This window comes from Balaenoptera borealis, assembly GCF_965194805.1.
Source record: "Balaenoptera borealis genome assembly, chromosome: 12".
Classification (NCBI taxonomy): Eukaryota; Metazoa; Chordata; class Mammalia; order Artiodactyla; family Balaenopteridae; genus Balaenoptera; species Balaenoptera borealis.
This window is the reverse complement of record NC_138869.1, coordinates 32,344,798-32,365,835: the sequence shown is the minus strand read 5'-3', so window position 1 is coordinate 32,365,835 and position 21,038 is coordinate 32,344,798. Positions and strand designations below refer to the sequence as shown.

The following is a 21,038-nucleotide window of genomic DNA, read 5'->3' as shown; positions in this document are numbered from 1 at the left end:
GAAATAGTTAAAATAATCAGGGCAGAGTTTCTATGTTTCAAACTATTTTTTATTAAGAAGTATGGCTACAAATATAATTATATACACACACACATATATAGTGTTTCTAAAAGAGTATCACCATATTGCAAATATTAAAAAGTCCTAAAACTGGCAAAAAATAGCAGGCATTTATAACTATTTCAAACACATCATTCCAAAAAAAATTATTTGTGAAATTCCTGTTTTTAAGGCACAAAGTAATTTAACTTTCACAGATATGGGTTTTCCCAACTAGCATTCGAAGATGTTTAAAGCTCTACTCCAAATCCCTTAAAAACATATTGAAGAGACATATAAAATCAAGTCATGACATTAGGAGAACTATTGAACAGTGGGCTCCCCGAGCATTTTCCCTTAGGGAAAATAGGTAGAGTACTTAAAATGATTTTTTTCATTAGGTATAGCAATGAATCAATTTGAAATTATTGAGTACCCAACATTGTAGCACGGAGAAATAATGTTCTGGAAGTCTTACTTAAATTACTGACATCAGATATTTGAAAATGAATGACTATGAAATCTGCCTACAGGTAAGACACCATGTATGCAATTATTCTTTCAATTTCAACTTGAGAGACATGCTTTTAAAAGCTTAAAATGAAAGGTTTTTTAAATTACATTACCCATTGTATGTATAATTGTACAATCATGGACACAGGGCCCTTCTCTTCCTCTAATAATTAGATATTGTGAAGTGAGGGTCACCCCCACCCAGGAGTTAAGTACCAGCAAGATACATAACATCCGGATACACTCCTGTTCAAAAATCTTTAAGGATTCTCCCTTTCTCTAAGAACTAGTCCATACTTTTTATATGTAATAGCTTTCAGGGATGTCTGTCAATTCACAAGGTCTTTCAAATTGTGAGCTGAGGCATTAACCAAAATGTTCTCAATCCTACTCTACTCTATTGCCCCTGGATCCCTTTCTTGTGTACTTTTCCCCCACTGCCACTATTTCCATCTATCTGTCTGTACAAAGCCAGCCAGTGCTTAAAGATAACCTCAGGGATTATCTCCCCTACAAAGATCATTGCAACCATCCAAACAACCCTGATTTATTTCTCTTTCAAGCTCCTCCTCCCAGTCACTGGCATTGATCAAACATCATTTTGTGTCACTACTTTTCTTGTTATATGTTCACCTGTCATTTCCATGGCTAGGGCATTTATTCATTCAGTAAATATTGCCTGAATTCCCACTATGTGCAGATGTGGTCCTTCATACAGAGAATCCAACAGTGAGCAAATCAGGTATAGATACATATAGTCTAGTTGGGGAGGAGGGGTGGGACCTTTTTTTTTTTTATTCATCAAATAAACAGTTGAGAAATTATTGGGTCCTTTAAGATAGCTCCAGCTTCAAGTAACAAAATCTTCACCTGAAATTGGCAAAAACAGTATGGACATTTGCCACCTCTCATAGGTGACTCCACTTGCTTGCAGGGGTCCCAGTGCTGCCCACCTCTTTCTGTGGTCTCCATCCCTAAGCTGGCAGCAGGATGACGGAAGCTGTTGGAGGCAGCTCATTCTGGTCAGCAGAGGCAGAAAACGGACTGTTTGCTTCTGAGTCCTCTTCTTAACAGCAAGAAACGCTATCCCCACAGCCACCTGGTACACATACCTTTCTGTTTCATTGTCCAAAACTTGGTCATGCACCCATCTCTTAGCCAATCATTGGCAAGGAGATTTACTGTGAGATGGAAATAAGGTCATCCTCCCCTGAGTCACATAGGGAAGGGCAGATATAAAAACTAGAACAAAATTCAGGTTTTGTTACTAAGGAAAAATGTGGAAATGAATGATGATTAGGCAACTAGATGTGCCTGATGCAACTATCTACTAACTATGACTAGGTGTCATGACGGGAGAAAACGTGATGTCATGAGAGTAGCAAAGGAACAGAACATAGACTGCAGAATGGTGGAGTGAATTGGTCGGATTTGCAAGATATACGGAGGTAAAATTGACAGGCCTTGATGAATCGGACAGTGTAGTAAGAAGGATAGCAGCTTCAGCGATGACCTCCAGTTTTCTGGCTTGCATCTGCCTTGGGTAAGTCCGATAGATGTTGGGATCATTTCCCAAACTAGAAAACACTGGAAGGAGACTAAGTTTGGAAAATAATTAAATTATAATCATATGCTTTTTTATCCTTTGAGACATCCAAGAAACATCGTTTATGAAGCAGTTGGGTGTATGGGTTTGGAGTTAGGGGAGTGATCTGGGCTGAAAATGTAAAATTGTGAAACATCTGTTTATTAGAGGTCGTTGAAGCCATGGGCATGAATAAGATTTTCCAGACAGAGAAAGTAAAGAGAGAAAAGGAGATGACTCAGGACTGAGTCTTGAGGACTTTCACCATTTAATGGCCAGAAATAAAAAGAGCGGAAAGGGGGATAGAGAAAGAACTGCCAGAAGGTAAATAGCACATCCCCTACACATTGCAAGCATATCATATCATACTTCATATTTCTTGATTAACTACAGTTACTCTTTCCATTTAAACTCAATTAATGATTATCACAATTAGCACCTTTAAAAAATAGTTATTCTCAAATTATTTCCAGTATACAATTTAGCACTTCATTTTACCCATATATATTGCAGCTATATAGAATTGCACATCTACTACATGCTTCTGTTTGTTTCCCTAGCCAGACAGTAAACTCTCCATTGGCATAGACCAGCTCTTATATTTTATTTCCTTTGTTCTCAAAATCATAGCACAATATTCTTCCCACAGAAGTCATTTAGCAGATAATTAAATTAATTCTGACACCTCCCATACATTTATAATGTCCTTAATTCTAAGCTATGGAAAAGGCTTACTGTTCTTACTTTGAGTTTAGTGCCAGGCCTACCTGATGGTACAGTGTAAAGAACTAAGATGAGGAACCAACCAGTCTATTTCTAATCCATACCCATCACATTCCCAAGGTCAAAATTATCAAAAGGCATTTTTTACTAACTATGCCTTTGCCATTTAATCTGCAGCTTCTCATTATTTTCCTAATAGAATGGTTAATAATTTACAAAGTACAAAAATGAAGATTGTGACTTCGAAGAAACATGACCCCTCCCTTTTTTAACTAGATAAGAATTGCTAATAACATTAGACTGCTGTCAATCAAACTACACCATTCTAATTTTATGCTCTTAAAATGCATTAGAACTCATTTCTTCTCTGTCCCTTTATGGCCAACGTTTCAAATTAACTTTAGAAACTCCATGTATAATTACCGTAGGCCATCCCACGTCTAAGAAGCTGGGTCTTAAATACAACCTCTGGTCATTCAGTGGACATTTGTCCACTTTGGCATCTCCGGTAGAAACATAACAAAAGCAGCTATCTCAGGAACCTTAGAATCATTTTAAGCAAAGGAGCAGATAAATGCCTATTCAAATGGGCAACATAAAAATATCACTGTCTGAATATTAAGAGGGAAATGTTTTCACACCAATCATCAGGAAAACAAAGACATGGTAAGGTCAGCAATGAAAAAGAGACTTGGTGACCACCACTAGTTAAGTCTTGCCGTGAAAATAGCCAAACCAGAAACTCCAGAAGAGTTCTTGTCAAGTCTGTTGGAATTTCATAACAACATATCTGACAGTTTTCAGTAGGAAAAAAACCTGCCCCACACTTTTATCATTTGTAAAGACCCAAACACAAAAGAGCTGGGTGTGTTATAGGTGCTTTGTACCAACCTGTACTGTTTACCTGCTTTGTATCCTAAAGCTCTGTGCCCAACAGGCCATCAGTCTGTCAATCAATCCATAAACCCATATTGAGAGCCTCTGCAAGTCCGTGTGAAGAGGAGGCAAGGCTGCTCAAGCAAGCTTTCCAATCTGGTGCCTTTCATTAAATTCCAAAGGCACTTGTCTTTGTCTCTGTATTAAAAGAAATGATTTCATGTCCAGTCCCTCCTTGAAAAAGTGACAGAACTCAACCATGCAATATTCATTAGCTCTTTTTGGCAAGCCCATTTAGCTAATGGAAAATCAGGTGCATTTATGTGCAATTATTAGATATTGAAAAATTAGAAAATGTCCAACTTTTCTTTTTATAGCACACACATATTCCCAGGTTTTACTCTGTGGTTCTGAAATAAACACATGCAGCTGAGACGGGTCAATAAACCTTTGTAGAACTGGCAGGTTTTCAGTTTGCTTCATCTATGTGTCGTGTGACAAGCAGTCAGCTAGAACTGCTTTGTCAGTTTAACTCTGCTGTACTTTTTCCAGCAAAGCTATGCACCTACTAACCTCAAATTTACCCAAAGTAGGAGAAAGTTTAGGGGGGTGGCCTGAAGTGGGGAGAGGTCTGCATTGCTGGTTGATAGTGCTCACCCTGGAGTCACCTGGGGTCACCCAAGTGACTTAGAGCAATCTGCTTCATGTGTCTGAGCCTCAGCCTCTTCATCTGTAAAACGGAAATAATGTTAGTGCCAAAGCCAGGAGTACTAGCCTCAGGAGCAAAAGTTAAGAGGGCATCAAAAACTCAGTGGTCAAGATAAATCACATTTTAATGCAGTATTTTAAGAAGTCAAACTGGAAATCTATAGCCACCTCTTTTTGTAAATAAAATTTTATTGGAACTAGGGCCAGCATTAGGGTGAAGCAAGAGAGTCAGGGTCAAGTCCAGGGTCAGTTCTGTCTTTATTTAAAATGTTTATATTTTGTTTAGCATGATTTTCAGACCTTAATTTTGAGTTTTTAAAGTGGTGCCTTAAAATACAATTTATCTGTTACTGAGTTTTTCGGCACTCATTCATCTGACCCTACACCCAGCTGTCACTAATACCCACCTCATGGTGTTATTGGGAAGATTACATGAGATAATGCCTCTAGAGAGTGGCCACGGCTGCTCTGTGACACCTCACTCTATCCCCCCTCATTCCCGATCCTCTTGGTCCACCCCAACTACAGTGCACAGGGTCCACACATGCTGACCACTTCCCACCTCAGAGGCCCAGCCTCTCTCCTTCTCTGCCTGGGACTTTTCTCCCACACCAGGGGAGCTTATGTAGCCCTTGAGTAAGGCATTCAGAAATGCCAGGAGTCCATTCTCTACATCTGCATCTTTATTGGGGAGGGGGAAGGGTAAGCTGGGACGAAGGGAGAGAGTGGCATGGACATATATACACTACCAAATGTAAAATAGATAGCTAGTGGGAAGCAGCTGCACAGCACAGGGAGAACAGCTCAGTGCTTTGTGTCCACCTAGAGGGGTGGGATAGGGAGGGTGGGAGGGAGACACAAGAGGGAGGAGATATGGGGATATATGTATATGTATAGCTGATTCGCTTTGTTATACAGCAGAAATTAACACAACATTGTAAAGCAATTATACTCCAATAAAGATGTTAAAAAAATGCTTTTTAAAACCAATTCACACATTTTCTAATAAGAATACTTATGTAATCAGGAACAGGGCAAATATTTCTAAGAATTTTTAAATCTTTAAAGTGCATGGATCACAGTTCTTATTAAAATCATTATATACACGATGTGGTAGGCATATTTAGCAATTTAACATATGTTGTATCAATTAAACCTTGTAATAAAATACTTTGTAATTACTATTATCCCCATTTTACTGAGAAAGATACTGAGATTTGGAGAGATGATACATTTTGCCTGAATCATGGAGAAAATTATGACAGAACCAGAATTCAAATCAAGATCAATTTATATTCAAAGATTTTATCATTATATTGTATTATATAGAATAGTATTGGGTTTACTTTGCAAATAAAATAATTTTGAAAATGAAAAAGAAAAAGAAACGCCAGGAATTTAATGCCTTCAAGGGGAACCCGCAACCAATGAGGATAGTTAGTTGGTGAATAAATAGGCCATTCACTATATGGAGCTTTCTTCCCAAAGGCTGCTGACAAGCAGAGACACAGCAGGACTTGCGTGAGGCAAGTGAGGCACTGTCTCAGGAACAAAATTTAAGGGGGTGCCAAAAAACTCAGTGTCAAGATAGAGTTTTTCTTTGTTTTTTTATTGAGGTATAATTGACATATATTCGTTTCAGATGTACAACATAATGATTCAATATTTGTATACATCATAAAATGATCAGCACTATAAGTCTAGTTAATATCCCTCACCATACATAGTTATAAAATTTTTTTTCTTGTGATGAGAACTTTTAAGACCTACTCTCCTAACAACTTTCAAATATGCAATATAGTATTTTTAGCTATAGTCACCATGCAGTACATTACATCCCATGTCTTATTTATTTTATAACTGGAAATTTGTACCTTTTGACCCACCTTCACTCATTTCTCCCACCCATCACTGCCTGCCTCTGGCAACCAACAATCTGTTCTCTGTGTCTATGAGCTTGATTTTTTGTTTGTTTTGTTGTTGTTGTTTAGATTCTACATAAAAGTGAGATCATATGGTATTTGTCTTTCTCTGTCTGACTTATTTCATTTAGCATAATACCTTTCAGGTTCATTCATTGACGCAAATGGCAAGATTTCATCTTTTAATGGCTGAATAATATTCCATTGTGTGTATATACCACAATTTCTTTATCCTTTCACCCACTGATGGACACTTAGGTTGTTTCCATGTCTTTGGTATTTGCAAATAATGCTGCAATGAACATGGAGGTGTATATATCTTTACAAGTTAGTGTTTTTGTTTTCTTTGGACCAACACCCAGAAGTGGAATTGCTGTATCATATGGTAGTTCTATTTTTAATTTTTTGAGGAACCTCCATATTGTTTTCCATAGTGGCTATGCCAATTTACAATCCTACCAATAGTACACAAGGGTTTTCCCTCTTCTCCACATCCTTGCCAACAGTTGTTATTTCTTTTCTTTTTGAGAATAGCCATTCTAACAGGTGTGAAGTGATATCTCATTGTGGTTTTGATTTGCATTTCCCTGATGGTTAGTAATGTTGAGCATCTTTTCACATACTTGTTTGTCATCTGTATGTCTTCTTTGAATAGAGTTTTAATGCAATATTTTAAAAAAATAATGAACAATAATTTTTAAGGACAGAAACTAAAATTGATTTGAGGAAGGTGCAAGTCTTACACTCCACATCCTGTCATCTCAATCCTGAAAGTAGAGCTAGAAACTTAGTTTCAGAATTAACAGAAGAAAGCAGTGAGGAGAAATAAGGAGGAAAAAACTCCTGTCTAATATGATATGAACACTAAGTTCCAGCTTGCCAAGGATTTTCTTAATTTTCCATTCCCAATGTTGTAACACGTTTCCCTAACAACAGACTACTCATTACATATGAAAATTATGACTGCAGTGTTTTTGCAAAGTAGACAATGAGGTATAACCAAACACATTTAGCCCCCAAAGCATTTTTTTCCTTTAGCCAAAAATCATTTTTTATTTCCTTGACAAGATAGGAAAACAAATTCAAATGTGTGAAGCAAAGTAAAAGGTCTCCCTGTGTGTTTTAATTAATTAGTTTCTCCAGCTCAACCTAGTTTTTAAAGAGAAGGCAAGTAGAGTCTGTCAAGAGCACGTATGGTATGCCTAGTTCAGTGTATGTTGGAAGAGCTAACTCTTTTCTTGTTTATACTCGATGCCTTACGACTTAGAAAACCTGAACATAAGCTTTTTCTCTCCATAACCCTTCACAGCGGCACAGGATTTTAGTATCTCTCTTGTCCTCGCCAGTTTTACCTCCCTCCGACATGGAGCCAGGTGCTTGGGAAAATCAGTGCTTTTGCCGCCAAGGGGGACTGGAGGGGCTGTCCGGAACAGAGATGCATGGGAAATGTAGTTTGTTCTATATTTAGCTCTAAGGCTTCCATAAAAAGCATGTTATCTTAAAATAAGTAATCCTAGAGGGCTCAGAATGTAAAACATGTATCTTTGCTCTGTCAGAAGTGCAGCCTCTTCCGTTGCTTCTTGATCTTAGTGCAGTTTCCTAGGAGAAGCTATATTCGTTTGAGGAGCACCTCACTGAGCTCTTTCTAGTCAACCTGGGACATAATCTTCCTCGCTCCTCCACTTGTTTTTCACCACTGCTGCCTCCGTGATTATAACACACACCTGTCAGCGTTTCTCTCAACTCTACACACAGCCACCAGTCAAGCAGATATTAGCGTCATCCTATTTGCATCTAAAATCTGAAGACACATTCCCGGGAGAACCCATGCAGAAAATACTGATGTAAGTCAATAATAAGTAAGGGTAGTTGCGATGGCCCACTAAATTCAACAATATTCTGGTAACCTTCCTGAAAATAAATGCAGGCTGTAAGGGAGTGTTTTTTTTTTCTCCAAGTAAATTTCAAAGTATTTTATTCAAACGCCATGCACAGCTCAACAAGATATTAAAAGATGAGCAAGATTTGGTTTTTTTTCTTCAGCAAATATCATATCCTATTAAGCTACATTAGCAGTGTAAAATGAATCCCATTTTGATATGTTAGACATCAAAAATAAATACTTTTTTAAAGAAACTAGGAAATATGTTAGCCATAGTGCTAACCACACTGTGTGAAACTCAAGTAAGTGGGTGTAGGATTGTTAAAATGCATAAAAGTTCAACACGCTTACCTAAGCACAAATGTTGCCTCTGAAGAAAATATTAAACAATTACACACCTTGAAATGCAAGCCATTCCAGTGTAGTTTGAGTCATTTGTGGAGAAAACCAGTTGGAAAATTAGTCTTAAAAGCAAGTGATAAATTAGTGCTATTAGAGTAAAATCTGAAATGGAAGAAATAGGCCAGATTTTTTGGAAGATTAAATAAACACGGTCATATTGGAAAAACCTGTGTTTCTTGCTTAGCTTTTGTGCTTTCAAAATCAGAATTTCCTTTAAACATTCTCAAAGTCTCTTGTGAATATTTTTCAAAATATGTTAACGGTGGATTAATCAGATTGCTTCAGGAATGCCATATTCTGGTTAACTTAATTAACCAGAAAATCTTTCTACTCCAACCCTTATTGTTGAAATTCCTACTAAAATGCCTTTTTAAGGAAAGCGTACTAAGCTTCATCTTCCTTTGAGAATCTGTCATCTTGGATGACTGAGCATCACACACAGCTCTGAAAGTGAAGCAAAGATTCAGTTGCATGGGTGCAGCTATCAGGCCCTATTTGAGGGGGTGGTGATGCAAACCAAACTTGTGTCCCATCTTCTCCCTCGCCTTATTGAGATATAAAAAGTCTGCCTGACCTGTCTGCAATCAGATTTTCTAAAGATGGGGGTGGACATGATAATGTATTAGTCAGGGTTCTCTAGAGAAAAAGAACCAATAGACCAACAGATTTATTCTAAGAAATTGGCTCCCATAATTTTGGAGGCTAGCAAGTCCAAAATCTACAAGGTAGGCTGGAGACGCAGGGAAGAAATGTTGTTGCGGCTTTTCTTTTCTTTTCTTTTCTTTTTTAAAGAGTTGTTTTTTGTTTTTTTGTTTTTTTTGGCCATGCCACACAGCTTGTGGGATCTTAGTTTCCCAGCCAGAGAGTGAACCCAGGCCCTTGGCAGTGAGAGCGAGTCCTAACCACTGGAGTGCCAGGGAATTCCCCTGATGTTGCAGCTTGAGTCTGAAGGCAGTCTGGAGGCAGAATTCCCTCAGGGGGAGTCAGTCTTTTTTCTCTTAAGACCTTCAACTGACTGGGTAAGGCCCTCCCACATTACAGAGGGTAATCTTCTTTGCTCAACGTCTACTGATTTAAATGTTAATCTCATCTAAAAATACCTCCACAGTAACGTCTAGATTAGGGTTTGACCAAATACAGTTGATCCTTGAACAACACAGGTTTGGACTGCATGGGTCCACTTTTATGCAGAATTTTTTCATTAAATATACACAGTACTACACAATCCAAGATTGGCTGAATCTGTGAATGTGGGACCACAGATACCGAGGACCAACTATGGGACTTGAGCATCCATAGATTTTGGCATATCCAGGGGTTCCTGGAACCAATCCCCCAAGAACACTGAGGGACAATTGTGTCTGGGTACTGTGGCCTAGCCAAGTTGACACATAAAGTTAATCATCACAGGTGAATTGAATCATTCTTGAAGAAGTCACGAAATATTCAACATAATAATGAAAAATACGTGGAAGAGAGCTAGAGGGCAAGCTCATCTACTTTACGTTAATATGTCAAGGCAAGAGAAAGGAGGGGCAGAAAGGTTGATGTTATGCATATTAGCCAAGGTTTTTTGTTTTTGTTTTTGTTTTTTTCTTTTAATCAGCTGATTTCATAATTACCTCCTTACAAGCCCCAAAGCATCAGGTCCATGGTGAGTGTTGTGATGTTCCATAGCTTTGCTCTGGGAACTTTGTGAACTGTCTGGGAGGTGGTAGAAAGATATCCTAACGGATAATAATAACTAGACACTTTCTGTGCATTACCTTTCCCCATCTTCCTAACAACCCTCTGAAGTAGATAGTAATATGTTGTCATTTCACATATGAGGAAATTAAGAACCAGAGAGGTAAAGTGACCAGCCTATGCTCACTCATCAAGGAAGGGGCAGAATAGTGACACATAGGTCCATAGAATCCCAAAGCCCACGTTCTTATACACTGTATTAAACTGCATCTCTATTTTCCTTTATTAATTCTCAAGTAGGTATCAGTTGTGCACTACAAATAGACTCTGTGCTATTTGGGCTACAAATAAATAGGAAATGACAAGCTGAAGATTGTTGCTGGTCGATTCCCTACCTCTCTCTCTTCTACTTTCCCACTTAAGAAACCCAGCCAAGCCATCTACTGCATGCCGATTGTGTTGTCACTTCCTCATATATTTACTTGAACGGTTGCTGAAAAGTAAAATGAAATCATCATTCAGGCCCAGAAAGGCAATTTAGGTATAAACAGCCCAAAGGGGCAATATTGATCAAGGGAGCTAAATGTAATGTGTATAACATGGAATACTGCACATGGGAGGGTAAAAAAAACGCAATCACCCAAAGTCTAACTTGCACACAAATGCAAATCTTTCTACTCCTTAAGTATTCATGGAAGAGTAAATCAAGGAAATAATGCATTTATGCTCTCAAGAAGCTCAGACTCTTGAAGAAACAAAACTCTCCCGGATGAAACAGTAAGGGCAAAAAAAAAAAAAAAAAAAAATCATTCAAACATAGTTGAGTATCAGTAATAAGTGTTCAGGGGCCTCTGGGTGAGAAAGAAAACCTTGGCTAATAATTGGCCTCAGTCTTCTAGTTTCTCCAAGAAAACTCCAAGTAAAGCTGGACTCCTGCAAAGAGGTGATGAAAATCAGTCAGTGCCACCTTTCAAAAGTAGCATACCTCAGCCAGAACCTTCAGCTCAAAAAGCCCTGGGAACAACCTGTTGTGACTTTCCAAATTATCTTCACAAGCTTTGCCTTCACAAGTGGCACCCAAGGAAATAAAAGCAACCATGACTGTCATCAATGTTAAATAATAATATGGCCAAGTTGGCAGTGGCAGTTGGCTCTGGTCTCCAGCACCTGTGGGATTTGGATACAGACCAGGGTATCCTGCCACTGTGCTTCTAGATGGTCTATGAAGGCAGGATCTGTCTGGCTCACTCCTGTGCCCCAGTGCCCGATGCATTGCCTGGCATACAGTGGGCTCTCAATAAATCAAGCAAATGAATGAAGCTACCCAATCCAATGAAAAATTGCAGGATAATTTTGGGATGGTATTCATTTCTGCAGGTTCTTCCTATATTTTTTTTTATTATTTTTGGCTGTGTTGGGTCTTAGTTTCTGTGCGAGGGCTTTCTCCAGTTGCGGCAAGCGGGGGCCACTCTTCATCGCAGTGCGCGGGCCTCTCACTATCGCGGCCTCTCTTGCTGCGGAGCACAGGCTCCAGACGCGCAGGCTCAGCAGTTGTGGCTCACGGGCCTAGTTGCTCCGCGGCATGTGGGATCTTCCCAGACCAGGGCTCGAACCCGTGTCCCCTACATTGGCAGGCAGACTCTCAACCACTGCGCCACCAGGGAAGCCCTCTTCCTATATTTTTATGATTCTCTTTTCAAACAGAGAGCCAGACTTTGGGCTTCCTTATCTCAGGGGAGGTCTGAAGGCAGCAGCAATTCCTGTCTTGTGTGGAAACCCAAAGTCACTGAAATGATTATTATGGGTTTTCTGGAGCTGGTGGAGGAGTACCTTTAAAGGTCATAAGAGGCAAGAGGGAAGCATTTCTCAGAGAAGATGGGGAAGAGGACAAATGTTGGGGAAACTTTGATTAGCTGGGACATAAAGCCCAACCATGGCAGCACTCTGGGGGCATCAAAATCTCAGAGAGTACTACTCCGGGGTGCTTAAGCAGGCTGGAAGCCAGGCACCCAGGCTCCACCTCTGCCCTGACTCCAGTGCCCAAGCCCGAGAAGGTCCTGCAGCGTGATAGAATGGTACCCCATGCTTTCTTTGGGATCATGTGAGACCTTTGCACAGCGTCCTTGGTAGAGGCTGGGAGGGAACACGGGGAAGAAAAGTGTTCCAGTAATGACCGAGGTTGAAATTGGACCCACCCTGGCAAGATGAGAAAACTTAAGCAGAGATTTAAGAAAATAATGAAATGCAATCATTCTTCCACTTGTGGGATTGTAGGTGGCCAGTCATGCCTACTATAGCAACTTGGTTTACAAATTTCAAACAAGTGTAAAGTCCTCAACTGGTGATGCATTTATCATTCGGTGAAGCCAGGCGTGTTGGTAAATATCACTTAGCAGGAAATGCACCCATGCAAAGTTGTGCTAGGGTATGGGGAAGCCAACATCAACCCTGCTGTGGAACAGGACTGACAGAGTGTCCTGACTTCAGTCACACAGGGTTCCAGTTTGACGCCTCAGGGCAGGATACTCCACAAGGGGCCACATCCAGCAATTTCTTCAGCCCCTTCTTGCCTGACTACTCAAATTATACATCAGCTCCCCAGGATTTAGACATTCATTTCGGTGCTGGGATTTATGGTTCAGTATTACAGCCATCCCACTGCCTAATGATTGGCACCTAACTAGTGCTAATAATAGCAACACAACCAGCAATAACAATGATGAAAATAACAAAAACAATAATAGTGATAACATTGCTGAGTTCTTACTCTCTTGCAGGCAATGTACTCACCTCTTTACATGGATCAGTCAGGTGAAAAACGAAAAACAAAAAATCTCTTATTTTACCATTTTACAGATGAGAGGATTAGTTTTATCTCACTTTAAAGATAAGGAAATGGTGATTTAGAATGGCTCAGAATGACTTTAAACTCACCCAAGGTCCCAAACAAGACGGTAAAGGCAGGATTGTGATCCAGATATCTGACTCCAGAGCTCCTGGTTTTAGCTATCACAGAAGATTGTCTTAATATGCAATTATTAACAAATAAATAAATTCTAAGTGTTCAGAGATGATCCCAGGTTCAGTGTAACATACTTCGCACACTACAAAGATCCAGACAGGCCAAGCTTTGCCATGTCCCCTGATGCCCCAGGTTCCCATGAAATGCTGGAGAGAAGGCAACCACTACCCACCTTATCTCCCTGCCTCCAGGTAAACGCCCTTTGAGCTAAAGGAACTAAACACTATTCCCTATCCAGGCACACACCACAGCAACCAAGGGGGCACTCTTCCTCCTATGACCCAGGACACTCTGCTTTAGGGATTCCCAAGAGGGGTTGGGCTCTGGGTATGGGTCAGCTCCCCTGGGAAGAGACATCACATCTGCAGGAAAGAGGTAGTTTGAAGTACAAAATATAATATTTTATATTAAAATATAAAAATTGTAATATGTATTTATAAAAATATAATTTTTTTGGAAAAGTGTAAATTACATATTGTTTTATAATATACCCTATGTGGAAGATCATGAAATCATCTTGGGTGGTGGGAAGGTATGCAAGATGAGTGATTTTCAAAGATGAGGAGACTAAGCTTTGATAACAAGAACTAAAACCTCTGTGAGGGGAGTCCTTATCTTAGTTTGGGTTGTGGAAGTGTTAAAGTGTTCTATGACTAGTAGGCATGGCGAGAGAAATGAGAAAGTGGAGTAGGGAAGGGAAGGGAAGGGAAAGGAAGGAGAGGGACTCAGGGGAACTCTGGAGATCCGGTAGGTCAGTGATTCTCAAAGTGTCGTCCCCAGACCAGCAGCATCAGCATCGCCTGGGAATTTGTTAGAAGTGCAAATTCTCAGGTCCCCACCCCAGACCTGCTGAATGAGAAACTCTGGAGTGGGCCCAGCATGTTGGATTTTAACAAGCCCTCCTGGGATTATGATACACACTAAAGTGTAGGTGTAGGACACTCAGAGTTGTCCTGATCAGGCAAGGGAGCCAAGAGTGTTTACACCCCACAGCTGTCAATCATTGGTTCTGGGCTGAGTGGTTGGGGTGGAGGGAATGTGTGGTGGGAGAGAAACCCCACCGGCAGCATCGTTTATGACGATGGCAAGAGATCCAAGGGGACTTGGGGGGGGTCCCTTCTTTTCCAGAGGTCAGTGAGGCCAGTGTGACTTGCTCAAAGCCACACAGCTGATCGGTACCAGAGCCAAGATTCAAATTGAGTACCATCTGAATCAGTCTTTTAACCAAAATGTCACACCACTTTGAGGGGGCATGAATAAAAAGATTGATGTGCACACACTGCTACACCAGCTCAGGGGCCCCTTCTCTTTTCTCCCCTGCCCCTCCCCGCCCCAGCTCTTTCCCTCAAGTAAACATTCTCTCCGAATGAACCAGTCACTTAGGTTAAAATATCAATGAAGTAAGTTAGTGTACCAACCTGCTTATTAACGATAAAGCTACATCCCTCATTTAGAGCAACAGTCCCCAGCCTTTTAGGCACCAGGGACCAGTTTCGTGGAAGACAATTTTTCCACGGACGATGGGAGGGATGGTTCAGGCGGTAACGCACGTGGTGGGGAGCGGCAGATGAAGCTTCGCTCGCTCGCCCACCGCTCACCTCCTGCTGTGCGGCCCGGTTCCTAACAGGCTGCAGACCGGTACCAGTGCACGGCCAGGGGGTTGGGGACCCCTGATTTAGAGCATGCCATGGTCTCTAACCTAACAAATCAGTGAAGGCATAAGAACTTTTCTCTTAGAATTTTCCGTGAATAACACATTCTAAATAGAATATCAAATATGGAAAGGCTTGCCTTCTAGTTCTGTCTGTAGTGTTACCTATTTATATACTGATGAAAGGAAGCATGTAAAATGAAGATTATACAAATTTGTTTTGCAAATAATCCAATATAACTGCTTGGAAAGGATCATGATCTATGGAAGGTTTTCTAAATAATAGCCTTTCTCTTACTAATGTAGCAGCAACCGGGAGAAACTGGGAGAATACTTACTTCATAAATGTGGATTATTCAACGCAACTGATTGACAAACTGCCGTGTAACATGTAGTGTGCCATTTCTCAATTTGGGTTTCATAGATAACCCAAGAGTTCATAGATTTTATATTGCAGTTCATGTGTTGCGCAAGTATTTCATATTTTCACCTAAATTATAATCTAAATTGCTGTGATGTATCCTAGTTTAAAGACAGTTTAATAGAATTAGACTCTAGTTTATCAATTGGTGTTTCTGTAGTTAGGATCCCTAGATGTACTGCGCATGGTCCACCACTATTTCCTGAACGGAATCTATACAATACTAAAGCATGACAGCCACTGTGTAGTGGCTTAGACAATTTCTACTCAAAGTGTCGTCCCTAGATCATCAGCATCGGCATCTCTAGGGGGATGGTTAGATATGTAGAACTCAGGCTCCATCCCACATCTACTGAATCAGAATCTGCCCTGGATTCCAACACAGACAGTGCAGGGATTGGATCCCAACTCCAACACTTAGCAAATGTGCTATTTAACCTTTTTCAGCCTCAGATTCCCCATCTGTAAATGAAGATAATAATATAAAATCCTACTTCAGAGGTTTGCTGTGAGATTAAATGAAAGAATGCACAGAAAAGGTGTCACTCATACAGTGTAACCCAATGCTCTCAATAAATGTTAGCTATTATATTTTCCTCAAAACAATAAGAATAGAAAAATCTTGTTGTAAAGATGATTTTCTGTTTTAGCCAATGAAATGATGCATCTTCAAAAATGCTCATGGCTGACATTGCCCTCAATGTTCGGAGAAGACACACTCAGATTTCCTACTAATTTGTTAATGGATGATAGACCCAATATTGATTTGCTTAATGGCAATGTGCAACCTAATAGTTTATCAAATTCTTTTTGTAGTGAAAGTAGATTTCCAGAAACAGCATTTAAGCTGTGCTTCATAGAAAAATGCTTTTGTTTGATGCAGAAATGAGGAGAGTAAATTGGAAACTCTCCTATTGGCAGACTTGCATTCAGAATAAAACTCAGTCCAACAATTCATAATTACATCTTTTCTTCAAAACCCCTTAAATATTGACTCATATTTTAAAACATGACGTCAAGCCCAATTCAATGTGACTGAAATTAAGCCACACAGACAGCCTCATCATGTTGTTATGGCAACCTCTCACACAACTGTCCTTGTAGTTGTTGAACAATTGCTAATTTTCTTGCTTTGCAAGGAAGCCTGAGTTGCTTTCCCAGAAGGCTCATCCTGGTAACCAAGAAAACTGTGTATGATAGTAATAGAAATGGTCACAACAGTAACTTTTGGAAGAATAATATTTCATTATTAGTCACACTTTGCATTTCAATTTGTTTTCTTCTTCATCATGCCACTTGTGGTGGCCTTGGCTTACAACAGCTCAGCTGCCTTCAGCAATAAAGGGTCTGGTTGGAATTTTACTTCCTTTTCTAAAACCCAGGCTGGTACAAAACACGAAAATTGTCTGCAACCGGAAAAGGATTTTAGGCCCATCTGTGGTTAGAAACTGAGCATCTCGAAGGCTGAGATGGTAGCTCTCTCTTCTCTGTGTCCTTCAGTCTAGCCACCATGTTTACTGGATGAACGACAGAGAATCAGTGAAATTCTAAGGTGTATTTTAACATTATTTCCATCTTTTCCAGAGTACATAAGAATTATTTTAATATTTTACTTTTGCAGGGTTCCAGGAGAATAATTCATGAAACAAATCAGGAATGCTGAAGGTAAGATGTTTAAAATGGAAGACCTTTATTCATCAAACAGTAAAGCCTAAGGATTTGTTCTAGATTAAAGGAAACCAAAGAGACATGATAACTAAATACAATGTGGAATCCTCAGTTAAAACCTGGATTGGAAAAAAAAAAAGGTGCTGGTGGGGGTAAGTTATAAAGGACATGATTGGGACAACTGGAGAAATCTGAATATGTGCAGAATATTAGATGATCTTAAATTAAGGTTAAATGCCCCAAATATATAGTCGTGGCATATTGTTGGTTGTGTAGGAGAATTTCCTTGTTCTTAGGAGATGACTGTTGAAGGATCTGTTACAATGTCTGCAACCAATTCTCAAATGGTTCAGAAAAATTATGTATATATACATATATACATTACACACACATATGCACACACATTTACATAAAGATATAGGGAGAGAAAAATAAAGAAAGCAAATGTGGCAAGGTGTTAACAACGGATGAATCTAGGTGAAGAGTAGAAAGTTGATTGTTGTACTACTCTTGCGAATTTTCTCTTAGAAACAAAAAGTGAGGGTGGGGAGTCCTTTACGGTGAAAAGCTTCGAATCTGTAGGGAGAGAAATGGCAAAAAATAAAGATGTGATAACTGGGTAACAGGAGAATATGATGATCTGATAGTGTATGAAATCATACAAAAAATTTGGGGAGACCAAAAGCATCCACATAAGATGAGTCTCCACAGAGACTATATTTGACCCAAAATATATAAATAGATTTTATTACGCACAAGAAAATACCTTTAAAATAAGAGGACTAAAGTGAAATAATCCAAGACATCTACGGAAGTGCCAGAAATAGTCATTAAAGCAAGTCAAGAGAGAGGAATAGATATCTTGGACCTGTCTCCTTAGATGACGAGTCCGTAGACAGAGGACTGGCAGAGCTGGGAACCTCGGCTTTCAACCACTCGTGTGAGCACTGACATCAATTACATAACCTCTTGCAAAAATGCCTGCTCCCATGCAATCACTGAACTCATGAGCTCATAAGCTTTCTGAACAGCAGAAAAAATCCAATAAACCAATATTGTTTCTCAAATTCATCTTAATAATGGATGTAAATCTGACAAATGCTCCTTTTACTCATGTCTGTTCTTGTAAATTGTTTTTGGATTTAAAAAAATTGATCAGTCTATTTCTTCTTTCAGTTACATTCTTCAAAAATCATTAATAGGCAGTATAATAGACTGGTAAAGGGTGCGAGCTCTGAAAAGTCAGACTACCAGAGGTTGAAATTTACTAGCGATCAGATCTTTTAACCTGAATCTTCTCGTCCTCATCTGTAAAATGGGAAAAAGAAGTATTTGGAATCTCGCAGACTTCCTGTGCTAATTTAAAGTGATGCTTTGGGACAAAGTCAGGCATGTTCTAGCCACCAATGAACTTCAGCTAAGATCTTTTATAACTCATTTCAATATATCTACATTCACTTATTTTCTAAAACGACAAGCTGCACAGAGCAGAATTCCTTGCCTATAAGCTAATAAGAATACTAACTCATAATCATCTACCTGGATGCCATAGAGAGTGGGAGGAACTAAATAGGCTTTGGAGTTTTAGAAACCTGAGTTTAAATCTCTGATTTCTTCTCTTTAGCTATGTGTTCTTTGGCAACTACTGAAGATCTTTCTGGTTCCATATCCTCATCTGGAAAATGGGATAATATCACCTTCCCTATATTGAGATGACAAATTGTAGGTACAATGCCTGTCACACTGCAGGCACTCAGGCAATAGTAGCTAGGATCATTCTCATTCTACCCGCCAAGTGAGCAGAAAAGTTTGTCCAATAACAAATATACCAAATTTTAACAATAATAATATTTCAGGTAGCTTCAGATATAGTCCATAGCAACTCCAAGTATTTATTACAGCTTTTAGTAACTGGCTTTGTAAACACATTAATTGCTTTGCTTTCCTTGTACCAGTTTTTTAAGTGCACTATTCACAAAGATACAGCTTGATCAACTTTTACACAGTACATACATACACATCCATGTACCCAAACCCAGATCAAGATATAGAACATTTCCAGGATCTTCAGGACCTTTCCAATCATTACTCATCCCCAGGGGTAACCACTACTCTGACTTTATCTCCACAATTCAGTTTTCCTATTCTTTTTTTTTTTTTAACTTTGGGTTTATTTATTTATTTATGGCTGTGTTGGGTCTTCGTTTCTGTGCGAGGGCTTCCTCTAGCTGCGGCAAGCGGGGGCCACTCTTCATCGTGGTGCGCGGGCCTCTCATTATCGCGGCCTCTCTTGTTGTGGAGCACAGGCTCCAGAGGCGCAGGCTCAGTAATTGTGGCTCACGGGCCCAGCTGCTCCGTGGCATGTGGGATCCTCCCAGACCAGGGCTCGAACCCGTGTCCCCTGCATTGGCAGGCAGACTCTCAACCACTGCGCCACCAGGGAAGCCCAGTTTTCCTATTCTTGAAACACATAAATGTAATGGTACAGTGTGTATACTTTTTTGTTTTTTTGTGGTAAACAATATGTACTCTTTTGAAAACACATTAAAATTTCCAGTGTGTTTTTGATGAGGTATATTCCTGGGCTCTTCCCCTTTGTGTTATTATTTTTTACTTGTAATTGGAAACCCCTTGTCTTGGTTTCATATTCACTTGCTGTTGGTTTCAGAACAATTTTCTGGACATGCTATGAAATTAATGGACTGCATCCAACCATCTTTAAGGAAATAAATGATTACTACTTGTGTTGTTGTATTGAAAGGAAAAACATGGGTATGGGCATTCAAGTACCTCCTCTAGAAAAAGAACACACAAGTGGCTGCTGGGTGCTATTATATAACCAGCAAGCATATTCTGATATACAAGGTTTAAAGGATAAATATTTCCTTTTGGGGGGAAAAAAAGCAAAAATCCAGTTGTGTAGAGTTTGGGGAAAAGAATACACAGATTGAAGAAAATATAACTCCAGGAGATGGCTGAAAGGACAGAATTAAAGAAGCAAAAGAAGCAAGAAATTATGGCAAAGCCTTCTAAAACTACAATAGGATGTTATGCCCAAGGAAATAAGGCCACTTTTGCTAAACCAGGGTTGAGAACATGTTATGAAAGATGCAAAGAACAGTGAATAAGGAACTACTATTTTGTCTCTGCCTTTAACAGAAAGAATGAAGGAAGTAGGAGCTCAGTAAGACAAATATTAATGAGTCTCTGGGAATATCAAGAAACAGAATTAATAATAGGCAGGTAAAAGAATACTTATACTATTTAAATATTTATAAGTCAGCAGAGCTGGATTGGATTCATTTGAACATATTCAACAAACCGGGTAAGGCAGGACGTACCTCCATTACTAGTGTTTGTCGTGGAGACTTATGTACCAGGGGAATTTAAGCAGGCTGATTTAGTGTTGGAGATAAAGCAGCCAAAAGCAGATCCGGGAAAAGGTGGGCTAGTTAGCGTATCCAAACTACCACTCAAAAACCTTAAATGAAATCATAAATCAGCCGTGAGCACCTTGAGGAAAATAACAGAGTAAGTAATAGCCAAAGAGGTTCATAAAAAATAGAGCCTGTCAAAGCAACTTAATCCATTTTTGGATAGGCTAAGAAATTTGGGGAAGGTAATGGATGTTACAGACATCATTTAGGGAGGCCCTGCAGTTACCACCAGACGATTCATTTTGGACCCATCTTGTTGATGCAGTGGCTGTTGTTCTCACATTTTCCAGCAGTGGAAGGCAATTTTACTTGCACACTTAATATGTGGGGATAGGACTGTGTATTTATTCCCCATGACATCCCAGCATGGAATTTAGTTATCGGGTAAATGCAGTCTGCACCCAGAAATACAAAGTAAATATTACCTAAATGAGAATGAGACGTACAGATAATACTGGAACAAACTGGACTGACATCTTTTAGAAGAAAAGTGTGTGTGTGTG

General features: G+C 39.5%; 1 long non-coding RNA gene across 1 annotated transcript in view; it reads left to right on the top strand.

The window, feature by feature from the left end:
* Positions 1-21,038, top strand: part of LOC309606960 — a 69,247-nt gene that overhangs the window by 31,538 nt on the left and 16,671 nt on the right. Inside the window, exon 2 of the long non-coding RNA XR_014232146.1 lies at positions 17,052-17,095. This is a non-coding gene — a long non-coding RNA (uncharacterized lncRNA). The remainder of the gene's footprint in view (positions 1-17,051; positions 17,096-21,038) is intronic.